The sequence below is a fragment of the Meles meles genome, chromosome 15, assembly GCF_922984935.1.
Source record: "Meles meles chromosome 15, mMelMel3.1 paternal haplotype, whole genome shotgun sequence".
NCBI classification, from domain to species: domain Eukaryota; kingdom Metazoa; phylum Chordata; class Mammalia; order Carnivora; family Mustelidae; genus Meles; species Meles meles.
In genome coordinates this window covers 50,780,937-50,805,286 of record NC_060080.1, presented here as the reverse complement: position 1 = coordinate 50,805,286, position 24,350 = coordinate 50,780,937, and the positions used below count along the sequence as shown (strand labels likewise).

Below are 24,350 nucleotides of genomic sequence, written 5' to 3'. Positions count from 1 at the left end.
TTAGGTTAGGGAGTTCGGTCAAGGTACATTTCCAGGGATCAGCAAGTGCTCTCCAAAGAAGTATGCTTGCAGAATGGGTCATTAGAGTATAGAAAGAGAGGTGTAAAAAAAAAGTTAGATGTATATTTTTCTCAACCTTTAAAAATTTATATTTCTCTATATCTTTTACAATATATGAGTACAGTAATAATTTATAACTTATGAATATCTACTTTGGTAATTTGTGCTCAAAAATACTTTATCTGTAGGACTGCATGATCAAAAAAATTTAGAGACTAGTCTAGAGGAAAGGAGGCACAAGACATTCAGATAGTTTGCCATAAATATTTCTCATAATTGAGTTTTGGTAGGTATTAAATGATAATGATTTACATTTACATGTGTAAATGGTACAATATTACTTTTTTTTCTTTAAAGTAGGTAAAGAATTGGAAATCATACGGAGGAAGGCTTTTCATTCCATTAGAGGAGATGGGAAAAAAAATCGTGGTAGAGGGGTGAAACACACACTTTACATAAAGCTTACAATTTAACCATTTTAAAGTATACAGTTCAGTGACACTGAGTTTCACAGTGTTTTACATTAGCACCACGATCTGGTTTGTGTACTTTTTCATCCCTCTAATGACACTTCATAACCATTAAGCACTCACTCTCTGGTGCCTATTCTGTGTGTTTCATATAAATGAAATGATACAGTATGTGACCTTTCTGTCAGACTTCTATCACTTTAGCATATTTTTGAGATTCATCCATGTCCTAGCATGTATCAGTACTTTATTGCTTTTTATGGCTGGATAATATTTCATTGCATGTATATACTTACATTTTATTTATCCATTCATCTGTTCATGGACATTTAGATTGTTTCCATCTTTTGGCTACTGTAAAAGACAGAGCAGATAGGAACATTTGTATGTAAGTTTTTATTTAAACACCTATTTGCAGTTCTTTTTGGGTATATACTTAGGAGTGGAAGTATTGGGTCATATGGTAATTCTGTGTTTAGTTTATTAAGTAATTACCAAACTGTTTTCCGCGGAGGATATACCATTTTATATTCCCACCAGCAATGTCTGAGGGTTCCAATTTCTCCATATTCACCAGCACTTTTTATTTACTTAGTTTTGTGGCATTTTTTTAAAATATTTTTTATTTATTTATTTGACAGAGAGAGAAATCACAAGTAGGCAGAGAGGCAGGCAGAGAGAGAGGAGGAAGCAGGCTCCCTGTGGAGCAGAGAGCCCGATGCAAGGCTCGATCCCAGGACCCTGAGATCATGACCTGAGCCGAAGGCAGCGGCTTAATCCACTGAGCCACCCAGGTGCCCCAGTTTTGTGGCATTTTGTTGCCATGCTAGTAGGTATAAAGTGGTATCTCATTCTCGTTATTTTAATTGTGGTTTTGATTTGCCTTTCTCTTTCCTAATAACTAATGACATTAAACATCTTTTTGTGTGCTTGTTGGCCATGTATATGTTCTTTGGAGAAATGTCTGTTCAGGTCTTTGCCCACTTAAGTTGTTTGTCTTTTTGTTTTTGAATTGCAAGAATTTTTTATATATTCTGATTTGTAGATTCTTTTTTTTTTTTTAAGATTTTATTTATCTACTTGACAGAGAGACAGTGAGAGAGGGAACAAAAGCAGGGAGAGTAGGAGAGGGAGGAGCAGGCTTTCTGTAGAGCAGGGAGCCTGATGCAGGGCTTGATCCCAGGACCCTGGGATCATGTCCTGAGCTGAAGGCAGACGCTTAATGACTGAGCCACCCAGGCACCCCTGGATTGTAGATCCTTATTGGATTTGTAAATATTTGCTCCCAGTCTCTGGCTTATCTTTTCACTTGCTTAGTACTGTCCTTTGATGTGTAACAATTTACTTTTGATGAAGTCTTATGTTTTCTTTTGTTGCTTGTGTTTTTGTTGTTATATCTGAGAAACCATTACCAAAGCCACAGTCTTGAAGATTTATCTCTATATTTTCTTTTAAGACTTTTATACTTGTTAGCTCTTCCCTTTGCAAATTTGATATATATTGGATTAATTTTTGTGTATGATATGACATCATTCTTTTCTACAGGGATATTAGTTGTCCTAGCACCAGTAGTTCAAAAGACTTTTCATTCCCCATTGAATGGTCTTGGCACTCTTGTCAAAAATAAATTGATGATAGATTTGAAGGTTTGTTTCTGAGCCTTCAGTTGTATTCCTTTGATCTACGTGCTTATCTGTATTCCATTACTGCAGTATTTTTGATAACTGTATCTTTGTAGAAAGTTTTAAAATTGAGATGCGTGAGTTCTCCAATTTTGTTCTTTTTCAAGACAACTTTGGCTATTCAGCCCCCTTCTATTTCCAAATGAATTTCAAAATCAGCTTTTCCATTTCTGCCAAAAGTTCATTGGGATTTTGGTATTAATTGCTTCAGATCTGTAGATTGGTTTAGAGTTTATTCCCATCTTAACATAAGCTTTCCAGTCTGTGAATACAAAATGCCTGTCAATTTATTTAGGTTTTTTATTTCTTCTAGCAATGTTTTGTAGTTTTCATTGTCCAAGTCTTGCACCTTCATGGTTAAATTTATTCGTATTTGATTTTCTTGTTCTCTTTCTTTTTTATTCTTAATTGTGGTAAAATACATATAACAGAATTTATCATCTTATCCATTTGTAAGTGTGCAGCTTGGTGGTACTAGGTACATTCATATCTCTGTGCAAACATTACCATCTTCCAGAACTCTTTTTCGTCTTGCAGAACTGAAACTCTGTACCCACTCAAACAACTCCTCATTCCACCTTATGCTCAACCGCTGGCAACCACCATTCTATTTTCTATCTCTATGAATTGGACTACTCTAGGTACTTCATATAAATGGAATCATATATTATTTGTCTTGTAGGGTGATTTCATTTAGCAGAATATCCTCCAGGCTCATCCATTATGTAACATGTAACAGGATTTTCTCATTTTTGAAGGGTGAATGATATTCCTGTGTACAATATAGCACATTTTGCTTATCCATGCAATTGTCTATAGGCAGTTGGGTTACTCCATCTTTTGAAATGTTGCTGTGTGTGTAAATGGTGTTTGCAAATATCTGGGTTTGCAAAAATATGAGTATGCAAATATCTGTTCAAGAGCCTGCTTTTAGTTTAGGGGGTATATAGCCAGAAGTGGAATGGCTGAATCATATAATCATTCTATTTTTAATTATTTGAGGAGCCAGCGTGCTATTTTATTTTCCACAGCAGCTGCACCCATTTTACAGTCCCACCAACAGCGCACAAGGGTTCCAATTTCTCCACATTCTTGCCAACACTTGTTATTTTTTTTTTTATACTAGCCATCCTAAGGGGTGTGAAGTGGTATATCATTGTGTTTCGGTTTACAGTTCCCTAATGATTAGTGATATTGAACATCTTAATGTGCTTATTAGCTATTCGGATATCGTCTCTGGACAAATATCTATTCTAGTCCTATGCCTGTTTTTTACTCAAGTTTGCTGTTGAGTCGTAGGACTTCTTTATATATTCTGGATGTTAGCTTCATCTACCTAATTTGTAATATTCTTTCTTACTCTGTGAATGCCTTTTCACTCTGTTGATTTTGTCCTTGCATGCACAGGCATTTTTAGTTTAGATGTAATCCAGTTTGTCTATTTTTGCTTTTGGTGCCTGTGCTTTTGGTGTCATATCCAGGAAATCATTGCCAAATGCAATGTCATTAAGGTTTTATTCTGTTTTCTTCTAAGAGCTTTATGGTTTTAGGTCTCATGTCTATATTTTTAATCCATTTTGAGGTAATTTTTTGTATATGGTGCAAATTACGGCTCCAACTTATTCTTCTGCATGTGGATATCTAATTGTTTCAGCCCCATTTGTTGAAAAAAGACTCTTTTCCCCATTGAATGGTCTTGGCACCCTTATCAAAACTCATTTGACTATATATGTGAGGGTTTATTTCTGGGCTTTCTATTCTGTTGGCCTTTATGTCTTTCTTTATGCCAATACCATGCTGTCTTGGGTTTATTGTATATTGGTAATAAATTTTGAAATCAGAAAGTGTCAGACCTACAACTTTTTCTTCTTTTTCAAGAGTGTTTTGGCTCTTCAGAGTCCCTTGAAGTTCCATATTAATTTTAGTAAAGTTTTTCTTTTTGATGCTATTTTAAGTATAATTGTTTTCTTAATTTCATATTTACATTGCTTACTGCTAGTATATAGATACATAATGAATTTTTGCATGTTGGTTTTGTAACTTTACTGAATTCATTTGTTAACTCCTAACAGTTCTCTTGCAGATTCTTTAGGATTTTCTACATACAAGATCATGTCATCTGTGAATAGAGATAATCTTACTTCTTCCTTTCCAATGTGGGTGCCCATTATTTGTTTTTCTTGCCTGATTGGTCTGGCTAGAACTTCCAGATTAACAGTGTCAAATAGAAGTCATCATAGTCTTGTTCATGATCTTAGAAGAAAAGCATTTAGTCTTTCACCATTGAGAATGACGTTAGCTTTGGGTTTTTATATATGATTTTTATCCTATTAAGGAATTCCCCCCCCCTTTATTTTTCTTTTTTGTCGACTAATTTTAACATAAAACGGTTGTGGTTTTTGCCAGATGCATCAGCATCTACTGGGATGATCACATGAGTCTTTTTTCTCTTTTATTCTATTAATATGGTATATATTGATAATCATGTATTGAACCAACCTTGCATTCCTGTGATAAATCCTTAACTGTTCCTTTGTCTTGCTATATAATTCTTGTCATCTGCTGCTGGATTCACTTTGCTAGAATTTTGAAGAGAATTTTTGCCTCTCTATTTCTAAATGATAATCTATAGTTTTCTTAAGATAAGTTTGTCTGTTGCCTCATAGAATGAGTTAGGTCATTGTTCCCTCATCTTCTATTTTTTGGATAAGTTTGTGAAGATCTAGTGTTAATAATTGATACTTTCTTTAAATGTTTGGTAGAATTCATTAGTGAAAGCACTAGTCGTGCATTTTTCTTTGGGGGAAGGTTTATTGATGATTCAGTCTCTTTGTTGTTTAAGTCTACTCCAATTTTGTTTCTCCTTGAGTCAGTGTGTGTGTTCCTAAGAATTTATCCACTCTGTTGTTTTCTAGTCACTATTTCATTTATCTCCACTCTAATCTTTATGATTTACTTCTGCTTGCTTTGGGTTTAGTTTGTTCTTTTTTTCCTAATTCCTTACAGTTTAAAGTTAGATTATTGATTTGAAATTATCATTTTATGTAAGCGATGAATCACTAAATCCTACACCTGAAACAGATATTACACTGTATGTTAACTAACTGGAATTTAAATAAAAACTTGGAAGAAAAAATTATGAAATTATTCTTTTTTAGTAAAGGTGTTTACCACTATAAATTTCCTCTGAGCACTGCTTTTGTAGATAAGAATTTTTTTCTAAATTCAGCCTTTACTGCATTCCAAAGTTTTGGTATGTTTTCATTTTCATGCATCTCAAAGTATTTTCTAATTTCCCATTTCTTTTTTGACCATTAATAGTTTGACCATTTAATTACCACACTTTTGTTTTCCAAATTTCTTTCTGTTATTGATTTCTAGTTTCAGTCCACTGTGGTCAAAGAATAAACTTTGTATTATTTCAGTCCTTTTAAATTTATTATGACTTGTTTTATAGCCTAGCATATGGTCTCTTGTGGAGAATTTTCACGTGCACTTGAGAGGATTGTGCTGTTGTTGGTTGGAGTGTTGTGTATATATGTATTGGGTCTAGTTGGTTTATAGTGTCATTCAAGTCCTCTGTATCTTTACTGGTCTTTTTTTTTTTAATATTTTATTTATTTATTTGACAGACAGAGATCACAAGTAGGCAGAGAGGCAGACAGAGAGAGAGAGGGGGAAGCAGGCTCCTCGCTGAGCAGAGAGCCCGATTCGGGGCTGAATCCCAGGGTCCCGGGATCATGACCTGAACCAAAGGCAGAGGCTTTAACCGACTGAGCCACCCAGGCGCCCCTCCTTACTGGTCTTTTATCTAGTTTTTCTATCATATTGAAAGTGATGTATTGAAGTCTGCTGTTATTAAAGTGGAACTGTTTCTCCACTCAGTTCTGTTTTTGCTTCATATATTTTGAAGTTCTGTTGTCAGCTATGTGTATGTCCATAATTGTTTTATCTTCTTCATGGGTTGACCCTCTTATCAAAAAATAATCCCCTTCTTTAACTCTCATAATGATTTTTAACTCAAAGTCTCTTTTTTCTGGTATTAGTAGAGCCATCCCAGCTTTCTTTTCATTACTACTATTTGCATGGGATATCTTTTCCATCCTTTTACTTTCAAATTCTGTGTCTTTGGATCTAAAATGAGTCTTTTTCAAAATGGAGGGAGATATGGGAGACAGCAAGGGGATGGCAGTTTGGGCTGTACATCTTTTATGTGATTGGTTGAGGACCCTGTCCTCCTCTGGTGGGTGCTGTGGAGGGGCCAGAGCAGAATGACTTCATTCCATTAATAACATCTGGTAAAAATGGTATGGCACCAGTAACATTCCCAATATAGGCTACCACACACTGACATTTGCCACGATAGATGTGTGATAAAGACAAGACAGACTTTGTGATAAAGACACATGGATTTCTTTCTCACCCAGAAGTCCTGACTGCATGGGATCTGGAAGTAGTGGCCTGGGATTGTAGGGTATTACCAGAACAACACACATATCTGACACCTTCTCATGAAAGGAACTAATAGAGTAGCAGCAACAACAAATCCTGTTCTTGAGAATATGATATTAATCTAATTGAAATGGGCTAAAACATCAGTCACACTTCATGTCATTTTAAATTACAATTAAGCCTTGAACAGCATGGATATGACCAACATAGGTGTAAAATATCCACTTATATGCAGATTTTTTTCAATATAATTCTATACTGCAAATGTAGTTTCTCTTATTTAATAATGACATTTTTCTTTTCTCTAGCTTTATTATAAGAATACAGTTTATAATATATATATAAAATATATGTTAACTGTTTATGTTATCATAAGGCTTCTGGTCAGTAGTAGGCTATTAGTTATTTTGGGTAGAGTCAAAGGTTAGATGTGGATTTTCTGCTACCTTCAGAGTCAGCACCCCTTTTTCCTGTGTTGTTCAAGGGTCAACTGTATAAGAAAACAGCCTCAATGTAGGTGTATGACCCCATTAAATTGCCTTAGATGGGGAACCTGGGTGACTCAGTCAGTTGAATGTCCAACTCTTTTTTTTGTTGTTGTTTTTGTTTTGAATGTCCAACTCTTGATTTCAGCTCAGTTCCTGATCTCAGGGTCATGAGATCAAGCCCCTGTCCGGCTCTGCGATCAGCAGAGAGTCTGCCTGAGAATTTCCCTCTGCTTCTCCCCTCCCAAAACAAATAAATAAATCTTTAAAAATATTTTACCTTAGTTTTTGAAGTGAATGAATTAATGAAGTCTTTTTTCAACAAAACACAAGTGGATCATGTTTTTTCAAATCCATTTTGCCATCTCTACCTTCTAATTGGAGAGTTTAATCTGTTTACATTTAAAATAATTACTGATAGGAAAGGATTTACTTTGGCAATTTTGCCATTTGTTTATGTCTTATATAATTTTTTTCTTTTTTAAATCCTCTATTCCTGCCTTCCTTTATACTTAACTGATATCCTGTAATGAACCATTTTGATCCCTGTCTCATTTCCTTTCCTTTATATTTATTTTCATAGTACTTAACTTGGGAATATAATTAATATCTTACATATATAACATAATATATAACATGAAATGATACCAATCTAGTTTAAATAATATACAAAAACTGGGGCGCCTGCGTGGCTCAGTGGGTTAAAGCCTCTGCCTTCGGCTCAAGTCATGATCCCAGGGTCCTGGGATTGAGCCCCGCATCGGGCTCTCTGCTCCGCAGGGAGCCTGCTTCCTCCTCTCTCTCTGCCTGCCTCTCTGCCTAGTTGTAATTTCTCTCTGTCAAATAAATAAAATATTTTTAAAAAAAAAACTTTAAATAATATACAAAAACTCCCACTTATGTATCTCTTGGCCTCTCACCCTTTTATTTATTTTTTTAATTTATTTGTTATTTTTTAAGATTTGATTTATTTATTTGAGAGCGCATGAGCAGGGGGAGGGGCAAAGGGAGAGGGACAAGCAGACTCCCCACTGAGTAGGGAGCCCAATGCAGAGCTCAATTCCAGGACCCCAGGATTATGACCTGAACCAAAGGCAGATGCTTAACTGACAGCCATCCAGGCACCCCTGCCTCTTACCCTTTTAATTGTTATAGTCACAGATTACATCTTTAGACTTTCTGTACCCATTAACATAGATTTATAATTGTTTTTTATGCATTTGTCTTTTTTTTAAGAGAAAGAGAATGTTTGTGCATGTGAGTTGGGGAGGGGCAGAGGGGGAGAGAGAGAGAGGGAATCCCAAGCAGACTCCACACCCAGCTTGGAGCCCGAGATGGGGCTCTGTTGCATGACCTGAGCCAATATCAAGAGTTGGACACTTAAACAACTGAGCCACCTAGGTGCTCCTATACATTTGTCTTTAAAATCTTATAGGGAAAGAAAAGGGAGTTACAAACCAGAAGTAGAATATTACTGACCTTCATATTTACCTATGTATTTACATTTACCAGTGTTATTTCTTCATCAGGCATCATATGGTTTTATTGCTTCACGTGGCTTCACATGTTGCCTCTTGTTCTTTCATTTCAGCCTGAAGGAGTCCCTTTAGCATTTCTTGTAGGGCAAGTGTTCCAGTAATGAATTCTTTCAACTTTTGTTTATCTGGGAATATCTTAATTTCACCTTCATTCTTGAAAGATTGTTTTGCCAGACACAGATTTCTTTTTTCAGATTTTCACACCACTTTAAATGTCATCCTACTGCCTTTTGGCTTCCAACATTTCTTATGAGAAAGTGACAGTTAAACGTACTGATGATCCCGGGGCGCCTGGGTGGCTCAGTGGATTAAGCCGCTGCCTTCGGCTCAGGTCATGATCTCAGGGTCCTGGGATCGAGCCCCGCATCGGGCTCTCTGCTCTGCAGGGAGCCTGCTTCCTCCTCTCTCTCTGCCTGCCTCTCTGCCTACTTGTGATCTCTCTCTCTCTGTCAAATAAATAAATAAAATCTTTAAAAACAAAAACAAAAAAAAAAACGTACTGATGATCCCTTTTCTGTTATGAGTCTCTTCACTCTTATGGCTTCAGGATTCTGTCTTTGACTTTTAAGAGTTTGATTATTATGTGTCTTGGTGTGGAGCTTGTCCTATAGCATTAAACTACTTCAATTTTAGATTCATGTCTTTTATCAAATTTGGGAGTTTCCAACCATTATTTCTTCTGATACTCTTTTTGACTCTTCCTCTCTCTCTTCTTCTTTTGACACTGCCACCGTCCATGTTATGTAAGCTTGATGCATTCTATAAGTCTCTGAGACTCTGTTCATTTTCCTTTATTCTGTTTTTATTCTGTCCCTCAGACTGGATAATTTCATTTATCTTACCCTCAAGCTCATGGATTCATCTGTCTGTTGAATATGCTATTGAACTAGTCTGGTGAATTTTTCATTTCAGTTATTTTACTTTTCAGCTTCATAATTTCTATTTGTTTGCTTTTTATTTTTCTTTATTAATAATTGTATTTGGTAAAACATTCTCCTTGTTTATTTGTCCATGGTTTTCTTTAGCTCTTCAAGCATATTTAGAATATATTTAGTTGATATAAAGTCTTTGTATAGTTTTTTAAAAAAAAATCTTTGTATAGTAAGTGCAATGTCTGTGTTTCCTGATGGGAAGTTTCTGTCATTTTGTTTCTTTGTAAGTGTCCCATACTTTCTTGTTTGGATGTCTTGTAATTTTGGGTTGAAAACTTGACATTTTGAATATTATGATGTGGTAACTCTGGATATCAAATTATCCTTCCCACTCCATAGGGTTTGTTGTTACTGCTTGTTGTGGGCTAAAGTTGTCAGTAAGTTTAGTGACTTTTCTAAACTATTTTTATACAGATTGTATTTTTGGTCTCTGATGTCTCTGTTTCTTTAGCTCATTAGTCAGTTGTCTGACAGATTGCCTTAAGTGCCTGGAATCAAGAGAAAGCAAAAAAGAAAGAAGGAAAGGGGGGGAAATTCCCCAACTTTGTGTAGATTATCTTTGTATTAGGTACTCCAGTGCTTAGATTTTCAGCTTGCACTGAACCTGTAGATCAGCCAATTGTAAAACTTTATAGTCTTCTTAGGCCTTTTCTGCACATGCATTCTGCCCTGTACATGAACTTTCTAGTTTCCCTGGGGCTCATGGGAGATTTTCAAAACCCCATTTCCCCAAAATTCTCACTGTTTTTCTCCCTGGCTTTAGTGTGCCTGGTGTTTCAACCGACTTTGATTGATTGATTGATCACCCTATGCAGTAATACCTTTTTCACTTAGTTTTCAGTTTTTTTCAAGAAAATCCCATCCTTTAAAATGCCCTAAAAGAGTTCCAAGTTTAGTGAAACAAAGATAGGCCCTCTTGTGTCAATCCTTTAGGGAATACCCAGGCAGGTTCAAAGAAGCAATTCTTGGGAACAGACTCTGTGCTTCCTTTGAAAGCAAGTACCTACACTGTGAATGCAGGCTACTGTCTTCAATGCCATGCCTGGGAAAGGTAAGTTAAAAGCCACAAAGCTCACCTATCTTGTTTAGGCGGCCTTACTCTTGCTTAAGTTTTCACTTAATTGCCATAAACCTTTGACTAGCTTCTAGAATTCTGATGAGGTTGATTTTTTGACAGTTCTTGCCAGGTTTTTTGGTCCTTGGAGGTCCTTATTCTCCTGTTTTTGCTAACATCCCTCCAAGGTAGAGTTTGTTTGTTTTTTTTTTTTTAATTTTTTTTTTTTAATTTTATTTATTTGTCAGAGAGAAGGAGAGAGAGAGAGAGAGCACACAGGCAGGCAGAGGTGGAGAGAGAAGCAGGCTCCCTGCCGAGCAAGGAGACCATGCGGGACTCGATCCCAGGACTCTGGGATCATGACCCGAGCCGAAGGCAGCGGCTTAACCCACTGAGCCACCCAGGCATCCCCAAGGTAGAGTTTTATACCCTTCCCACAACAGCTACTGTTCCTGTTTCCTGGGTCTGCATGCACTATAATAGACATTTGAATAAACTCTTCTTTTTCCTGGTGGAGTTTATAGAGAATTAGCAAGAAGGTACAGAGTTCCCCATTTTCTATAGCTCGCAAGGGCTTCACATTCTTGCCAGTGTATAGAGCTCCATTTAATCCAGTCTCTGTCCTTAATATTGTCCAGTTGTATCTCTTCTAGATGATCTGGTGCTCGTGTCTCATATCTCCCTGCAGGCAACAGTCTCTCCTTAGTAAGATTTTTGGGCCAAGGTTGACCTGTGACCTCAACTTCCTGATGGCTTCAAGGAAGTCATGAACTTAATACAGTTTTGTTGGTGGTGGTGGTAGTGGCGGTGGTGGTGCTGGTGGTGGTGGTGGTATAAGAATGGAGGGCTGCTTTATCTGACTGTCTAGATCCCTAAACGGAAAAAATACATGTATGTATATATTAGATTTAAGTTTGTAGTATTTGTATTAGTAGTGTTTTCTAGATGTTCTATAATTATAGCTTTGAATTTCCTGTTTGACCCAAAAGGAAAGTTTAGGGAATAATTTTTTTAATTAAAATTCTTAAAGTTGGATTTATTGTCACCACATATGAATTTATAGTTTTAAAGTATTGTGATTAGATACAGATACAGTTCTGTTTCTGTTTTAAGCATATTATAGAGATACTCTTTGTGGCTTAATGTATGAACAACTACTCCAGGGGTATTGTAAAGGAGGTGGAGGAGTCTCCATATAGAGTATGACATTCCAGTTATATCTAGTAATTCATCTTTACTAATTGTATTTTTCCCAAATATTGGTTTCTTTGGTCTGTTAAGGACTTTAAAGAGTGTACTTAGGGTGCGTGGCTGGCTCAGTCAGCAGAGCATATGGCTCTTGACCTTGGGCGTTCAAGCCCCACATTGGATGTAGAGCTTACATTTTAAAAAGCTGCAGTGTTTTCATTCACAAGAGTTGGATAGACGCACAAGCTTAAAATATTGATGGTAAATAAATGGAAGTTGGTAAAAAGTTTTTTTTTTTAAGTAATTATCATATGGTTTCACCATATGGTATTCATAAGGAATAACACAGAGGACATGGGGAGATGGAGAGGAGAAGGGACTTGGGAGAAATCAGAGGGGAAGACAAACCATAAGAGACTGTGGACTCTGAGAAAACTGAGGGTTTTGGAGGGGAGGGGTGTAGTAGGTTGGGTGAGCCGGATGGTGGGTATTGTGGAGGGCATGTATTGCATGGAGCACTGGGTGTGGTGCATAAACAATGAATTCTGGACCACTGTGACAGCATTTAAAAGGTATTGTTTTGTTGGATTAAAAAAAATATATATTTGAAGGTTGATTTGTCTTCATGGTAATTAACAGTTTATATGTATATGTTTATTTTATGTCTGGCACATAAACATTCGTGATACTTTTTTATTCACTGTGAATTATGCTATAAATCATACAAAGTAAGTTTTATTTTCCATTTTTAATGTTTTATCTTTGATTCCACTTTAGTACAATTTTTAAGACTTTACATTTGCCCAGTTGCTCTTTGCCTGTCCTTCTACCTTTAGCCTTTCTGGGCCACTTTGCTCAAGTCTAAGTAGCATCTAGTTAAATTTAACTTTTTTCCCCAACAAATTTTAGCATTCTTCTTTTGGGATAAATTTATTCTATTTAACTGTGAGGTTATAACAAATATGTTTGGGTTAAATTTTATTATCCTTATTTTTTTCCTGTTCTGATATGTTTGTTATGCACAATTCCATTTCAGACCAAGGCAAGTGAACTTTTTAATGTGGTTTTAAAAAAAAAACACATGACAAAAAAGTTATCATCTTAACCATTTTTTAAAATGTAAAATTCAGTAGTATTAAGTATATTTACATTGTCATGAAACAGATCTCCAGAATTTTTTCATATTGTAATATGGAAAATCTATACCCATTAAATAACAACTGCCCCTTTCCCCCTGCTCTGAGCCCCTGGTTCTACTTGATTTTAGATAACTTCATATAAGTAGAATCACGGAGTATTTGTCTTTTAGTAACAGGCTTACTTTACTTAGCGTAATGTCTTCAAGGTTCATCTATGTTGTATCATGTGACAGGATTTTTTTTTAAATATTTTTATTCATTTATTTAACAGAGAGAGGCAGTGAGAGAGGGAACACAAGCAGGGGGAGTGGGAGAAGGAGAAGCAGGCTTCCCGCCGAGCAGGCAGCCTGATGCAGGGCTCAATCCCAGGACCCTGGGATCATGACCTGAGCCAAAGGCAGATGCCCAATGACCAAGCCACCCAGGTGCCCCAGGATTTTCTTACTTTTTAAGGCTGAATAATATTACATTGTATGTATATACCACATTTTGTTTATCCATTCATCCCTCAGTGGACATTTGGGTTGCTTCCACCTCTCAGTTACTATGAATAATGCTGCTGTGAACATGGTTATGCAAATATGTCTTCAAGACCTTGCTTTCAATTCTTTTTTTTATTAATTATTTTTATTAATATATAATGTATTATCTGCCCCAGGGGTCATTTCTTAAGGACATGTATCTGCAGGTGGAATGGTTGGATCATATGGTAATTCTATTTGTAATTTTTTGAGGAACCACCATACTTTTCCACAGCAGCTGCACCATTTTATAGTCCATCCAAACAGTTCACAAGAGTTTTGGTTTCTCCATATCCTTGCCAAAACTTATTTCCTGGTTGTTGTTGCTGTTGCTGTTCCTCTTGTTGTCATTGTTGTTGTTGTTCTATATTACCCATCCTAATGGGTATTAGTGGTATTTCATTGTGGTTTTGATTTACATTTCTGGTGATTGGTAATGTTGGGCATCTTTTCATGGGCTTGTTGACCATTTGTACGTCATTGTTAGAGAAATGTCTATTCAAGTCCTTTGCCCATTCTTGAATCAGGTTACTTATTTTTTGGTCATCGAGTTGTAGTTGCTCATGTATTCTGGGTATTAACCCCTTATCAGATAGATAATTTTTATGTTTTTCTCCCTTTTTACCTTATTGATTATGTCCTTTGATGCACAGATATATTTAATACTAATATAATCCCTGTAGTCTGTTTTTACTTTTGTTGCCTATAATTTTGGCTGATACATCCAAGAAATCATTACCAAGTCCAGCACCATGAAACTTTTCCCCTATGTGTTCTTTTAAGAGTTTTATGGTTTTAGGTCTTATGTTTAGGTCTTTAATCCATTTTGAGTTAATTTTTCTAGATGGTGTAAAGTAAGGTTCAGCTTCATTCTTGCAAATGATATCTAGTTTTCCCCACACCGTTTGTTGAAGAGAAATTTCCCCTTTGAGTAGTCTTGGCATCAAGAGTCAAAGATCCTTTGACGATAGATCATTTGACCATACACATGAGGATTTCTTTCTAGGCTATTCTAGTCCATTGAAGTATTTGTCTGTTTTTATGCCAGTACTAACTGTTACATTACTGTACCATACTATACTGTACTGTAATATGTTTTGAATTCAAGAACTGTGAGTTCTTTAGCTTTGTTCTTTTTCAAAGTTGTTTTGGTTCTTTAGGGTATTTTATCATTTTTAATGATTTCCTTCTGTTTCCAGTCTCCTTTTGTTCATTGCTATATGATTTTCTTTGAGTTGAATTTTTTTTTCATTAGTTTCAGTGGTAGAATTTAGTGATTCATCAGTTGCATATAACACCCAGGGCTCATTACATCAAGTGCCCTCCTTAATGCCCATCACCCAGTTACCCCTTCTCCCTACCCACCTTCCCTCCAGCAACCCTCAGTTTCCTAGAGTTCAGTGTCTATTGAATTGTTTTTCTGATAACTTATAGCAGCCAGGTAATCTCATTAAATACTGTGTTTAAACCATTTTATCACCCTCAAGATATAAAACAGTATCTACTGACTCCATCATATGAAAAATTAAGAAACTGGTTGTACTTCTCCTATTTCTTCCTACCCACTAACACACACACACATACTTCCCCCACAACCTACCAATATTTTATTTTGTAAATTTTGTCTTAGTTCATTATTGTAATATTACGGCTACGTTGACTACCTTTATTTTCAAGGATTATAACATATCACTTCCATATTGTAAGCAAAATCACCATTTTATATTATGTTTTAAAATACAGGGCCAGTATTTACCAAGAGCCTTTTCATGTAACTTTTTTAATGAGTCTGTTAAATTAAATAATTCTGTTTAGATTTTTTTTTTAAAGATTTTATTTATTTATTTGACAGAGAGAGAGATCACAAGTAGGCAGAGAGGCAGGCAGAGAGAGAGGAGGAAGCAGGCTCCCTGCAGAGCAGAGAGCCCGATGCGGGGCTCGATCCCAGGACCCTGAGATCATGACCTGAGCCGAAGGCAGCGGCTTAATCCACTGAGCCACCCAGGCGCCCCTTAGATTTTTTAAGCAGTTGTTCGGGAATAAGCATTTCTTTAGTTCTTACAATTTGAGACTATCTTTCTCTTATCTTTATGTAAGAACAACAACTTCGTTGGATATAAGACTTTGGGATAATAATCCTTAATTCAGAATTCTGTCAGTTCTCTCCCCTTTTCTGGGCACAAGCATTTAATGTTTCTGTATCAGAGGCAACCCTGATATATTTTTCCCTGTGGTGTCCTGGATTTTCATTCCTGTCTCAGTATTGGTCAATCTCTATTAATTTTTTTCCATTTATTTTTTAAAATAAAGTTCACTTGCTGTGCAATTTACTTTTATATATAATTCAGTGTGCCTGGGTGGCTCAGTGGGTTAAAGCCTCTGCCTTCAGCTTGGGCCATGATCCCAGAGTCCTGGGATCGAGTCCCACATCAGGCTCTCTGCTTAGCAGAGAGCCTGCTTCCTCCTCTCTCTCTCTGCCTGCCTCTCTGCCTACTTGTGATCTCTGTCAAATAAATAAATAAAATCTTTAAAAAAAATATATATATATATATAATAAAGTGCTTTTTAGTATATTCTTTGAAGACTATACAACCATCACCACTAAATCCAGAACATACTTGTCACACCAAAAAGAAACCCTATGTCCATTAATAGTCATTTCTCAGCCCCTCCTACTTCTCCCCACTCTGCAGCCATTAATCTACTCTCTGTCTCTGTGGATTTTCCTTTTCAGTACATTTCATAAAAATGATTCATGCGATATGTGGTCTTTTGTGTCTGGTTTCTTTCACTAAACGTATTTTCAAGGTTCATCCGTTTCGTTGCATGAGTCAATACTCATTGCTTCTTAGAGGTGAATAACATTATATATACAACATTTTGTTTATTCGTGAGTTGATGGACATTTGGATTGTTTCTGGGGTTTTTTTACCATTATGAAAAATGCTGCCATAAGCATTAATATACAAGTTTTAAGATTTTATTTATTTGAGAGAGAGAGAGCACAAGCAAGAAGAGGGGCAGAGGGAGAAGCAGGCCCCACACTGAGCCCCCACACCAATGCAGGACTGGATCCCAGGACTTTGGGAACACTACTTGGGCCAAGGGCAGACGTTCCAGGCATCCCACTTTTTTTTAAAGTTTTTATTTATATTTCAGTTAACCTACAGTGTAATATTAGTTTCAGGTATACAATCTAGTGATTCAACACTTCTGTACTTCACCCAGTGCTCATCACAGCAAGTTGCCTCCTTAATCCCCAACACCCATTTAACCCATCCCCTGGTAACCATCTCCCTCTGGTAACCATCAGTTTGTTCTCTATAGTTTCTATATAGTTTTACAGTCTGTTTCTTGGTGTACCTCTCTTTTTCCCCCCCTGTGCTCATTTGTTTTGTTTCTTAAATTCCACATGTGAGTGGTGTTTGTCTGTCTCTGACTGACTTATTTCACATAGCATAATACTCTCCCATTCCACCCATGTCATTGTAAATGGCAAAGTTTCGATCTTTTTCATGGTTGAGTAATATTCTGTTATACACGCATGTTCTTTATCCATTCTTCAGTTAGGGGACTATTGGGCTGTTTCCATAATTTGGCTATTGTTGATAATGCTGGTATAAACGTTGAGGTGCATGTATTCTCTTGAATTTGTGTTTTTATACTTTAGGGAGTAAATGCCCAGTAGTGCAATTACGGGATCTTAGGGTAGTTCTTTTTTAATTTTTTTAACTTTAAGAAGCCTCCATACTGTTTTCAACAGTGGCTGCGTCAGTTTGTATTCCCACCAACAGTGCAAGAGGGTTCCTCTTTCTCTGCATCTTCACCACCTATTGTTTCTTCTGTTGTTTTTAGCCATTCTGACACATGTGGGGTGATCTCTCTTTGTAGCTTTGATTTGCATTTCCCTAATGATCAGTGGTGGTGCAAATGGCAACATGGGTCTTTTCATGTGTCTATGGGCTATCCATAACTCTTCTTGGGAAATATGTCTATTTATGTTTCTGCTTTGCATTTTAGGAGACTTTTTCAGTCTAATCTACCCCATTGGCTAAGTTTTCTTTATTTTTTTATAAAATGTCTGTCTTCTATTGCAGTGTATAGTGCTATTATTTTTGTCCTCAGTCTTTAGTGACTGCTCTTGGTTCTCCCAACACAGAGGATATACTTACAAATTTTTTTGACAAGTTGTGTTAATTTTGTCAGCTGTCTTTTAATCTTATATTGCCTTAGTTTATCTTGGATCTATTTAATTAGATCCATGATCTTTCTAATTTTCTCTAGAGTGAGAGTACAAATTATTTATTGGCTGAAATGGGTAAACCTTCTTGCAAAATAAATTATCCTTTTTTCCCCTTCCTTCTGCTTTAATGCTATAAAATATTTACATATATCTTTGTCTTTGTTTTCAGATTGCTTGTCTTTGTCTCTGAACAATTGTGTGGAAACCATTTATTTGCCCACAAAGAATGTGGTTGAATTCTTGATACTGTTTTATTACCTGTTTGTAAGATACTGCTTTGAATCCTCTTCCCGGGACATGAAATGGAAGGCTAATTGTGTATTTCTTATATTTCTTTTGCCCTTCAGATTTGGGGGAGATCAGTAGCAGATAATTATCTAGGACTCTGCCCAGCTACAGCAGGTGACATTTTCTTTGCCATTGTTAGGAAAGTCAGAAACGGTGGACCACCTTACCAAGTGTGGAAATAAAGAAAGTATTTAATTCTATGGGATCTGCTCTTGGAGTTTGTTATTGTACTATTTTAGGGTCAACTGGTGACTGTTTTCATGGCATTGTCATGTAGGCAGTGATATGGCTAGGGCCTTATTTTTTTCTAGCAAGTGTTAGTAATGCAACTAAGGTATTTATGCTGAAGAGATTATTTCCCAGATCTTTTTCTGACTTCTTGGCCAAAAGAGGGTATATAGTAAGTCATTCTGGCTATGGCAGAAGGTGCTATTTTTTTTTTTTCACTAAGACATGTCTCCAGTTGGAATATTTTTCTTCTGAGCCACTTGTTGCTTCAGTCCTTCTCTGAGGTATCAGTATAGCATTTTTAATTTAATTGATTCTCCTTTTACCCTTCTTCATGATCCTTTGTGTTGGAAGAGCTTTGTGATGGCTCCTTAAATTTGATCTTTTTCTCCAGTGTTTCTGGAATTTTGTGATATGAGTTGAGTGTTTCCCCTAGCTTCTGAATATTCTTTTCACTTTTTGTTTGTATCTTTCAGTTATGGAAGAAGAGGTTCATTAAGAGTATCTCTGTGCTGTCATATTTTCTAAAATCCATTCATCTGTTTTCTAGCTGTTTTCTCTTTCTCTCTTACACTCAGTTTCTTCCTTTTCTATAGATTCCTTCCTCTCAACTAGACCCATGCTTATGTCTTTCCTCATCACAGAGTGTGGAGGACTTGCCTATCAGGCAATGTAGAGAGAAACAATAGTCAAAAAATGAAATCATACCATATATATTGTTTGAAGCTTAATATATGCTTAATAATTATATGCTTAATATATAATAGACATCTTTTTATTCATTTATTTTAATTATTTTATTTAAATAAATTTAGATGTGTAGTCATTTTTAGTGACTTTATGGGTTCCATTATATAAGTATAATATTTATCTCATTAGTTCCCTAATGGCAGGTATTTAATTTGTTTTGAATTTTTTTAAAGATTTTATGTATTTATTTGAGAGAGCAGGAGCAGAGGGAATAGGCAGGGGGAGAAGCAGGCTCCCTGTTGATTAGGGAACCCGGTGCAGGACTCAGTCCCAGGACCCTGGGATCATGACCTGAGCCCAAGGCAGCCACTTAATTGACTGAGCCACCCAGGTGCCCTTTTTGAATTTTTATCATAATCTGCACTTTGATGAGTAGTCTTGTTATATCTTTATGAATTTTTCTGTTTCCTCTAGATACACTTCTAAACATGGAATTTCTGGGAATTAAAAGTGTTTAATCCACACTCCTAAGGTGTTCTTAAATGTTGAATTATTATTTGTTCACCAGTAATGAAAAATTATAACTTGGTCAACACCTTCTGGTAGCATTCTTGTTAATATTTGCCAATCAAATAAGCCGTAAATATGGTGTTTATTCTTGTTCATATTTCTTTAACCACACCTGCTGAGTTTTTGTTGTCTTTTTGTGTTTACTAACCATTTGTATTTATTCTTCTTTGAGCTGCCTGTCTCGTCTTTAACCCATGTTTGCTTAGATATGCTAATGCTTTTTTTTTTCCCTAAACCTGTGCACCCAGGATATTTTTAACTCTTTGTACATATGAGGGTTTAAGAGCCAATGTAAGTGGATACCAGCAGCCGCCTGCTTGTCCCGCTCCCCTTCCTTTGATGATACGTTCCCTTTCTGTGCCCCTCTCCCCTGTGTCTGTGCTGTCTCTCCTCAGTCTGTGCAGTTCCCGTTTCCCTCTCTCTACTGTATCTTTCCACTCCGTCTGCTCCTCTGTTGTTTCTTTCTGTCTCTGTGCACCTGCTTTTCAGACACTTGTGCTCTCCTCCTCCTGCTCCCATGCTATCTCTGCTGTGTTTCTTTTTCTTGTCTGGTTATTCCCCTCTTCTGCCCTTTCTGTCACGTCCCTGCCATGTTTGTCTCTGTGGGCACGCATGCCCTCCCTCTCCCCTTCTCTCCTCTCTTTCTTTCTCCTTCCTTTCCCCGTTTTTATTTTTCTCAGTATCTGGTTGTGAGCTAGTCCAAGAACAGTAGTAGTTTACTACTGTCCGTACAAAAAAAGAATAGTCAAATTGATCATTTTTTATTGAGAAGCAACTGAAGATGAATTATTTCTGGTTTTGACCTCTCATTATCTTCAATTGCCCATGTTTCCAGCAGCTGGGCAGATGAACAACACAAAACTACCAAACAAAGAGGCCTCCACGAGAGAATAAAATGAGAGCTTTAGTGATAGTAATTGTTTACCAGTGAGTCTTAGATTTTTATAAAACAAGCTGATTTCATATCAGTCCTTATACTCACACTCCAATATGGAAGGAAACAACAGTCAAAAGCAGTATCTTGGAACCCAAGAGATAAATGCCATTAAATGCTAAGAGATAAAAAGCAAGATGTAAAGCCATATATTTTATATATGTATCTATGTATATGACTGGCAAATATTAACAAATTATCTTAAAATTATGGGTTCACTATTTTTTTCCTTTATAATGTGTCTTTTGATTTTTTTTTTTACAAGAAGCATGTATTTTCTAAGATACCACAAAAGTTGTTTTTGTTTGACAGTAATAAAAAAGTGAGGTAAGCCAGGCTGATCAAACACAGAATGTTAGTTATGAGCTAGAAAAGGGGATTCTCAAGCTTCACATTGTGTTCTAGTTTCTGCCTAAAATACCTTTTTGTATCTCCAATCTAGTCATAATAAATCCTTCTAGAAGCAGAGTGAAAGAATAGGGGTAGAAAGGTATTACACACAGTTTCTGTGCTAAGATGAAGATGAAGTTAAAAACCTTCAGGTGCTGAGGGTTGATTTAAATGTGCTCCTAGGTTCATGGCCTCTTTTGAAAATTTTATCCCCATATTACATCCTCATTTCTAGTTTTCCATAGGCAACTGGTCTTGTTATGCAAATATCTTTCGGCTTACAAGAATTCTTACAAAATGTGTATTCTGTATGTGTGCCTGTGTTTTCAATTTATGTAAAAGGTATAACAGCTTTTTTTTTTTTAAGATTTTATTTATTTATTTGACAGATAGAGATCACAGGTAGGCAGGGAGGCAGGCAGAGAGAGGAAGGGAAGCAGGCTCCTGCTGAGCAGAGAGCCCGATGCGGGGCTCGATCCCAGGACCCTGGGATCATGACCTGAGCTGAAGGCAGAGGCTTTAACACATTGAGCCACCCAGGTGCCCCGGTATAACAGCTTTTTATTTTCAGTAATCATTGTGCTTTTAACATCTATCTACATTGCTAGACAGGTATATAGAACCAGGTTTCTGATCGTCACATAATATTCCATTGAGTGCATCTACCAGTTCTCCGACATACTGTCCCTGTATGACAGCAACACAGGTTGCTGTCAGCACCTGTCACCACAAACAGTGGGAGTGCACACCCTTGTCCATACCCCTCATTAGATCTGTGTGAAACTGTCTTTGGCATATATACCCAGAAGTGGAATTCTTAGATCATAAGCTATATAAGTTTCCCACATTCGTACCAAACCGCTTTCTAGTCCATTTCATAACTGCAATGCATGCAAATTCCTACATTTCCACTTTCTGCCAGTAACTTCTAGTTGGCCAGAAGATCAGAAATACAAATTTCTATACCAAGGGTTGGTTGGTTGGTTGGTTGGTTGGTTGGTTGGTTGGTTTTCAAGAGAGAGAGCATGTGCATGTGTGCACAAATGGGGGAAGTAGGGTGCAGATAGAAAGGGAAAGAGAATCTTAAGCAGGCTCCAGTGCCCAGTGCGGAGCCCCATGTAGGGCTTATCGCACAACCCTTAGATGACCTGAGCCAAAATCAAGAGTCAGACACTTAACACACTGTGCCAAGGCACCCCCCTTTTTTTTCATTTTTAGTTAAATGTTACTTGTCTTGAGAATCTATTTACACTATCCCCACTGTAATGTCAAAAGGAGGGAAGAGTCTGAGACTTTTAAAATTACTGTTGTGCTTTCACACAGAATGCTTTCATTTTCCATTCATCCAGATGCAGGTAAAATAGAGAATGTGAAAAGTGCAAGAATAAGCTACTTTAATTGATTTTTTTCAGATTTTTACTTGTAACAGACAAAAGGTGTGGAAGATTTTGCTAGCAATATTAAGATTGATTTAAAATATCTACATAAAACTTCATTCCAGAATACAGCACTAGTTCCAGATGCCCATGGAATATTTACAAAAATTAATTGTACTTGGGCAAAATGTCAACAAATCCCCAAAGTAGAAGATTTATAACTAAGCTTGTATTTTCTAACCACAATGCAATAAAGTTGGAATTTAATAGCTATAATTTTTTTCTTTAAGAAGATAAAAATTTTAAAACCTCATTCTAAACCTTTTTGTTACAGAAGGACTAAAAATGGAAAATACACTTCTTTTTTCATTAAAGACAGAAAAGGCACATATCCAAAAGTTATGGGATGTGACTAAATCTATAGTTAGAGGGAAATGGTATATTTGAACAAGTTCAATAAGGTAATACATAATTGAAATAAGTCTTCCAGTCTGAAAGAAGATTAAGGAAAAATTTTCTAAGGACCTATTATGCAGGCATAATGCCTTTTTAATGTTCTGAGAAGGACTTTTCGTAGTTCTTACCTACCAGACTTGCAGAAAAAAATATCCAGTTCTGATTCTTCTAAGGTGAATAACAAGCAGTTATCACTTGAGTTCCTGCTTCTATAAGCTTTAATCTGTACCAATTTCTTATATAAAACTTTGTGATTGAATCAGGTTTCTGATCAATAAATCTATATCAAAGGACTACTGTCCATACAATCTATATCAAAATTTTGTGTTTTAGACAAACAGTTTGTGATTGTGTCACCCTTTACTGGTTAGTAAATTTTATTATTGAAATTACAGTTGACATGTGATCTGCATATACCTAAAAACTCTTCACAAGAAAAGACTGCCCTTTGGTTCCTATTTTGACACTGTCTTATCATTGTATATATCTGATCCTAAACTTCAGTGGTTATAAACAAACTAGCATAAACGCATTCCTCTGAAAGAAGAGCATCTCCCAGCAGGCATCTGACTGGCAGAATGTAGCAATAGCACATTTCCTATATGAAGAAGAGCTATATAGGCTCATGTAAGGAAACATGACCTTTCTCCTATGTTAGATATATTTTCCTAAGCCCAATTTCTACCTAAAAAAGTAACTTTTTAATTGAAAAGCTTTTGGGGGATGGGTCTATCTGAAGATATCTCTGCTCAATAAATGTGGGAATTGAGTCTCACTTAGATTTTAATTAAACTAAACAGTACTGAAAAAGCCTTATCTGTGAGATGGTAGGAGTTATTTTCTTTCTTTTCCCATTGTGGAATAAGACATCAGCAGGTGAGTTTGCTATCATAATACTAGAAATTAAAACCGCAGCCAGCCAGCCAGCCAGAATTTGTCTTTTTCCAAGACACTCTGCAACAGAAAACGTGAAACCATGATGACTGATAATGTCAGTTGATGTGTATTCACTTACATCTTTTCATGGAAGCCTCATTGCAGAGGCCTGAGTGAGCTGATTCATACCCAGGCCCTAAGAGATGATGAGATTGTCCGAGGAGATGCCTGAGACTCTCCCATGGACTAAGGAGAGTGACTCTTTTTGGTTTACCAACAGCATCTGTAAATGAATTCAGCAGAACTGATGTGATGTCTCTTGGTGGGACATCAGTACAGATTGTCAGACCCAGTGAGGCCTATGCATTGTGATGACTGTTGTGACACTGTGGCTGTCATCCTGGTATCACTGCACAATTCTGATGACAGTTTGCACCGGCCCTCGTCACAGTGTGGGTAGTGCTGTCATACCGACAACATCCAGGGCCCAAGTTTTTGTTGGGATTGTTCATGCTTTATTATATGGAAATGACACTTTGGTCTGCTTCCACTGTTCTTATTTCACTTAACAGGAGATGTAGGACCACAGAACATAAGTTTTGTTCTCCAAATAAGTCTTCATCACCTCCATTATTTGTTTGCGTAATAAATAAACACATTTTTACAGCTTTTTTGAGATTTTTCACATACCATAAAATTCACCTATTTAAAGTGTGCAGTGTAGTGGGTTTTAATATTGTGCACAGAATTGTGCAACCATCCCCCCAATCTAATATTA

General features: G+C 36.5%; 1 protein-coding gene across 2 annotated transcripts in view; it reads left to right on the top strand.

Moving 5' to 3' along the window:
* Positions 1–24,350, top strand: part of ALMS1 (ALMS1 centrosome and basal body associated protein) — a 195,129-nt gene that overhangs the window by 159,019 nt on the left and 11,760 nt on the right. The gene's annotated exons all lie outside the window — the stretch shown is intronic.